A 6,979-nucleotide genomic window follows, 5' to 3' on the forward strand; every position below is an offset into this window, starting at 1 on the left:
GTCTCCCCTCTAAAAACAAAAAGTGGGCATCTTAATAACTTCAACCTTGAACTGTTGCTACCAGAAACTGAGTCAGCTGGCACCTTGACCTTGGACTTTCTAGGCTCCAGAACTAAGAAAAAACAAATTTGTTTTTAAGCCACCTAGTCCATAGTATGTTGTTAAGGCAGCCTGAGCAGACTAAGACACCATGGAAGGCCACATAGTCACGGGTTCTGATGAGGCATTAGGACATGTACATCTTCAGGTGGCCTTTATTCAACCTCCCACGGGGCATTGCTTGGGCAGGTAGCCTGGCCCAGAGAAGCTTTTCCTAGCATTAAAGTGGGAGGTCTCAGGCTGATCCGCACTAACGGGGATCTCACTTCGCCACATCTTGCTTCTATCCCTGGCCTCCATGTCTCTGGAAAGAGTCTCAGAGACAAAGAAGTCCTTGTTCATTCTTCTGCTCACTGAGGTGGAAACTCACATGCCTGGGAGATGCTCGGTTTGTGCGGGGCAGAGAGCCACACGGTCTTCATCCCTGTGTCCTCTCCAACCCCAGGACCAAAACTGTGCCTGGCACATACCAGGTTCTCAGACTCCCACCAGGTTGGAGTCAGGCACAGGCTGAGGTGAATCCTCTGAGGGCTCCAGTGTAAAATTTGGGAGCCGGGTACTCTCATACTCCACCCCCACCCAGCTCTTGCCATCTTTCCATCATTCACTTATTCATATATTTATTTGATGGATATCATTGGGTACCTTACTCTGTACTAAGCACTCTTCTAGGGGCTACAGATACATCAGTGAACAAAACAGGTGAACAATAAATGTCTGTGCCATAAGCACACGTATCAGTGACAACCCCCACTTTGAAGTTCTTAGCTCCTTTCATCACCAAGAAATGGAGACTGATGAAAAAGGCACAAAAAAAAAAAAAAAAGAAAAAAGAAAAGAAAAAGAAAGAAATAAAGAAAAAGAAAAGAAAAGAAAGAAAGAAAGAAAACATAAAAAGAAAAAAGCCAAACAGTTCTTTGTTTCCCAAGGTCTCCTTGCAACTCAGGCCACCAATCCTCTTCCACGCAGACCCAGCTTCCTGCACCCTCAACGCTTCCTGCAGAGAGCTCATTCTAACCCACAAACCTGACCCTGCCAGATCCGTGCTTCAAAGGCTCCCCATCATGGGCAGCACAGAGTCTGCAGTCCTGGGCAAAGTCAAGGTCACCATGGCTTAACCTCTGCTTCCCTCCTGAGGCCCCCACTTCTGACTCATTTTTCTGCATCCCCATGGCACCTCATATTTTATCTCTGCTATGGCACCTCTCCTTCAGCAACACCGGGACTCTGAACTGCTGATACAGAAAGAGCGCTCCAGGACTGTCCTCAGCATCTGTGTTCACATCCTCTGCAGGTTTCTCCTACCAAGCTGCTGGGCTGTGGAAGGTTCACCTGACCCCCGAGTTAGGGTCCTGGTTTGCTGCATCATGGGCTTCATCAGGGGCTGAGTTTGCTGGTGAATAGTCCTTGATGCCATGGGGTCTGGGGTCAGCAAGACCTAATATGTAGACCGGATTCCATTCCTGACTGGCTCAGATGGACAAACCACTTCAACTTCTTCACCTAGGAAAAGGGAATGATGATCCCCATCTCTAATGAACCTTGGGGATACTGGATCCAACCACGTTTTCTATTTTTGAGCAAATGAGGTCAATTTCCTCATCTCTGCAATGAGAAGCATGAAAGAGCTCTTGGGATGAATGGAGCTAATACGAACACAATGCGGGACACATGGAAGGTGCTCTATAGTTATGATTGCATAATTATGTTTGTTGATCTCACGGATGTTCTGTATTTTGCCATTCATCTGAGACTCTACAAGCAAAGTGTTCAACGGCCACAGCAGAAACTACTCTGGTTGTGCCTGAAATAACAAGACAATCTCCCTGTATCTGAGTTAGCACTGGTTATATGCATATTTGTCTTTTTATATTTCTGCAAACTCTGAGTGAAGAGATGGATTTCTTTCTCAGATAGCATCTAAACAACCACCTGGTAGCCAGAATTTGCCCAATTTGAGCTCATCAAACACATTCATTCTTAAGATCCTTTTCCATTTGAATTCAACTGTCATTCACAGACACCCTCCGGTGCTCAGGGCTCTTTGGTAGACTTTGCATGCCACGTGGATTTAACACTGGTGACCGCCGGCAGGTCAGGTGTTAGTCTCATCATCTGACAGGGGAGGAAATGGAGCCATGGACAGATGCTCATTCCACCAGGCCTGGTCTTCCAGAGATGAGTGAGGGCAGAGACATGGCCTGGGGAGACTGCAGACAGGCATCGCTGGGTAAAATCCTTTGCTGCTCTTGTCTGATGTCAGAAACACAGAGAAGCCTGGATCAGGGGCCAACAAGAACATATTTTCTGGGTAGGAGAGTGATTTTGGTCTTCTCACTTCTACAACCGAATAAAATGCATCTGTTTCCTCACCTTGGTGATCGTGGTTTTCATTTCTTCTTTGAAAATTCTTCTGGAGCAATAGCTATTTGATAAGATTCATTGCTGAAATGAAAACTCCAAGGAGGTGAAATTAGAAAATATCTTCTGGGCTAGAGTGGAGTTTCTTGCAGTAGAGCTGGCCTGCTGGGGTTTAGTGGATGAGGATGAGGAAGGGACACAGTGAAGACCCCCAGCTCCATTCACAGCTGGCATTGGCACAGAGTCCTTGGCCTCCCTGCCACACACACACGCGCGCACACACACACACACACACACACACAATCTTACGAAAGTTGCATTTTCATCTCTCCTATTCTCAGGCTTTTGTTTTGAGAGATGATGGGAGGCCATAGTTGTACACAGATAGCAACTGTCTTGAAACAAAGACACTGTGTAATCCTGAGCAGAGAAATGGTGGCTGACCTTTAGAAGAAGGGAAGAGGCATGAGCAGAGCGAAACCTGTAGAAGTGAGTAGGTGGATAGATCAATATAAATTGAAGGGCATAGGCTCTCAAGCTGGATTTGCAGGTTTGGGTCCTGCTGCTCACCTCCCTAGAGGTATGACCTTGGGAAAGGTACTTACCTTTCTGTGTCTCAGTGAACTCATCTGTGAAATGGGGTTAACGATAATAGCATCTGACTCATCACATTACTGAGGACTGAATATGAGAAAGTTTAGAAAAAGGAACCTGTTTAAAGCAATGCCTGACATATAGCAAGTGTCAAGAAAATGTGAACTCTTATTACAAGTGAATTAATGTATCTAAGTAAAGCTGACAAGAGCAAAGAACACTGAGGCCTAGAAGGGTTTGTCGTTTGTGTAGTCTCAAGATGACTCTTGAAAGAATATCTATGGTGCATCTCCACTTCTGGACAGTCAGAGGGAGGATGTAGGACGGGTATATTATTCTATTTCCATAATGCTGTAAAGAACTGTCAACGGCTGGATAATTTACAAAGAAAAGAGAGGTTTGATTGACTCATAGTTCAGCATGGCTGGGGAGGCCTCAGGAAACTTACAATCATGGTGGAAGGGGAAGAGGAAGCAAGGCACTTTCTTCATAAGGCGGCATAAAGGAGAAATGCCAAGCAAAGCGGGGAAGAACTCCTTATAAAAACATCAGATCTCATGATAACTCACTCACTATCATGAGAAGAGCATGGGGGAAACCGCCCCCATGATTCTTCTATTACCTCCACCTGGTCTTTCCCTTAACACAAGGGAATTACGGGAATTATGGAGGTTACAGGGATTATAATTCAGGATGAGATTTTGGGTGGGGACACAACCAAACCATATCAAGGGGGGACATGGAGTCTGCCTCCAGGGACTTTGCCTACATGAGAGGAAAGGTCAAGTGTAGCCCAGGTGGAGAGGATAAGGTGTCGAAGTTTTTTTTGCATACTCTAGACTGGTATAAAATGGGGCCCAAATCCTGGCATTCATAACAGTATGTTATTTAGAGTGGGAAGGGGCCTTTGCCAGCCTTTAATCCAGCTTCTTCTTGTTTTCTATTTTAGAGCTGAGGAGATAGACTCAGAGGTGCTAAGGGACTTGTGCAGAGACACAAAGCTTGTGGATGGTCACAGGCAGCATGCGGGCCCTGGGTATCTCCTCTCCCAGAGCACACGATTCTTGAGCTGAACCTCAGATTTTCCCTCCTCCATTACCAACCCCATGGGCTTTAGGGCACCTGCACCACAGGTGCAGAGGCAGTTCCCACAAGGCCTAAGGACCATATGCCTAAGGAAGACATGGTGCTTGAAAAGTCAGTGATCTTTCCCTCCTCAATTAATTACGAATATCAGAAAAACTTAAGTAGAGTCCTGGCTAGAAACCATAAATAAACCCATTTTCCTGATGCTCCTTCCCTCTGGGTTATTTTATTATTGAGATGCATTTGGTTACTGAGCAAGAAACAGACAAACAGAAAGACTTTCTTCTCTTCCGTGAAAGCCCTTCCTGCTTTAATTCTCAAATTTGGTAGTGAATTCCCAGTGGGTGGGTTCTGAGAGGGGGCGTTGCTGTGGTCAGGTAGGAGGGAGACACATGGTTTGGAGTGTGCGTGTTGGGGGTGATCCTGCGTGGCCGGGTGAGGAGGACAAGTCTCTGGGCCGCGTTGCAGGGCGGATCCTTAAGCTGAGATGACCCTCCTGGTCCCCAGGTTGAATCTCAGATTCCTCCTTCACCACCAGCCCCACAGGCTTTGGGGCCCTGGCACCACAGTGTGCAGAGGTGGTCCCCTTGAGACCTGAGGACCACATTCCTAAATTAAGGCTCAAGCTGCGTGGGAAGGACTAGGGCTGCCTGGAAGGACAGCTCTGCATTTCTGAACAGCTCTTCTGCAGCTGCAATCCCCTGCAAGGCTGCCCTCTGATCAGCCACCTCACGCGGCAAGGGCGTGGGACAAGTGGGCCCTCTACACATCAGCCCCTGTCCCTCTCTGTTTTCATTCTGACCTTCTTGATTATTCTGACCTTCTTGGTTATCTGACCTTCTTGGTTATTTGATTTTTGTTTCTCTCCCTCTCCTTTTCATGCTTATTTTTGCCCTTAATATGGGATGCTCCTCAATATTAGGACTGTGGAATTGGTTTTCTGTGATGGGGTTCCCCAAGCACCAAAAAAAGAGGTCATAAAGTTACTCAGAAGAGGCAAATGTGTGATTCCAGAATGTAGGCCTTTATAGGAAAAAAGAACGAGGGTGGCTGAAATCCTTGAGTGCAAAGATGAATGCCTTCATACATAAATTAAATTGCATTAAAAATAAAATATTTTAAATGTTACATTTAAATAGTTACATTTCTATGTAACTAAAATGTGATTACTTTAAAATTCATGGATATATATTAATAAAAATTTTTAGGACAATAATGATAAACTACAGGTTACTAGAGTGTGAATACGATTTTCTGTGCCTGAAAATTGCAAGAAAAATAAAAAGCAATTACACATGGAATACCCATTTAGCATCCTTTGTGCCCCGAAAGTCCAGGAGCTTCTCCTTCTGAGGCCTGGAGGAGGTGTTCACAAATGCTGTTTGTAGAAATCAACATTGTTCTTTACCAGGTATTTCTAGTTCTCTGCCCTCTAGTAAGACTGTATATATATATTTTTTAAATAGGGTCTCACTTTGTCACCCAGGCTGGTGGGCAGTGGTGTCATCTTGGCTCACTGCAGCCTTGACCTCCAGGTTCAAGCGATCCTCCTGTCTTAGTCCCCCAGGTAGCTGGGACTACCTGTGTATGCCACCACACCCGGCTAATTTTTGTATATTTTGTAGACACGGGGTTTCTCCATGTTGCCCAGGCTGGTCTCCAACTCCTGGCCTCAAGTGATCTGCTCGCCTTGGCCTTCCAAAGTGCTGGGATTAGAGGCATGAGCCACTGCGCCAGGCCAGATTATATTTTTTAACCTTTAGGTGTGGCCCATGTGATGGGTGTTTGCCAATGACAAGCAAGCAAAAGTGAGATGTGTTACACCCGGGTGGGAGCTTTGAGGGCTGGTGAGCAATTTGCCAACTCTTCCCCCTGCAATCATGGTCGTGAATCTGACAGGGGCTGCCCTATCAGCCAGGTCCTGGAGGGAAGACAGCATGGAGCACAGCCATTAATGGGCAGCCAACCTAAGCAGGAAGTAAAAGTCGGTGGCTTTAGGTCACTGAGATGTTGCATTATTTGTTACACAGCACAACCTCTTTTATTCAGACTGATACAAATGCTATGATGTTTGTGTAGACACAAGACTCTTATTTTATGTGTCTGGTTCTTGACCTTATATTTGTCACCTTTTTGATTTCCTTCTGCTCTACCTTCTAGAGAGCATTGCCTGTTCATGGTCTGGAGGCCCTCAACACAAATTTTCCTCCTTTCTGCAGCGTTTCAGAGAAAGCAGGCTGCAGGATGAGAGTGTGTTTTGCTTCCTTTCCGTCCCAAGATCTCATTGCAAAAAATCTGGCTCTGGCCCCAATCCCCTCACTGCTATTGTGTCAGTATGTTTTGTGAGTGTCCTCCCCTCTACACACTTGATCCACAGCATTGTTGAAAGTAAGTATGGAGAAGTAAAGGTGAATGGATTATAATTTGTTTGGATGGAAGTTTGAGGTTGCAAAGGGATTACTGTCGTTTGGTCTCTTCTCTTCTCTTCTCTTCTCTTCTCTTCTCTTCTCTTCTCTTCTCTTCTCTTCTCTTCTTTTGAGATGGAGTCTCACTCTGTTGCCCAGGCTGGAGTGCAGTGGCACGATCTCAGCTCACTGCAACCTTTGCCTCCCGGGTTCATGCCATTCTCCTGCCTCAGCCCCTGCGTAGCTGGGACTACAGGTGCCCACCACCATGCCTGGCTAATTTTTGTATTTTCAGTAGAGACAGGGTTTCACCACATTAGCCAGGACGGTCTCAATCTCCTGACCTTGTGATCCGCCCACCTCAGTCTCCCAAAGTGCTGGGATTACAGGCGTGAGCCACCGCGACCAGCCTGTACCAGTCAGTTTAAGTAGAT

The sequence above is a fragment of the Chlorocebus sabaeus genome, chromosome 8 (assembly GCF_047675955.1).
Source record: "Chlorocebus sabaeus isolate Y175 chromosome 8, mChlSab1.0.hap1, whole genome shotgun sequence".
Lineage (NCBI taxonomy): Eukaryota > Metazoa > Chordata > Mammalia > Primates > Cercopithecidae > Chlorocebus > Chlorocebus sabaeus.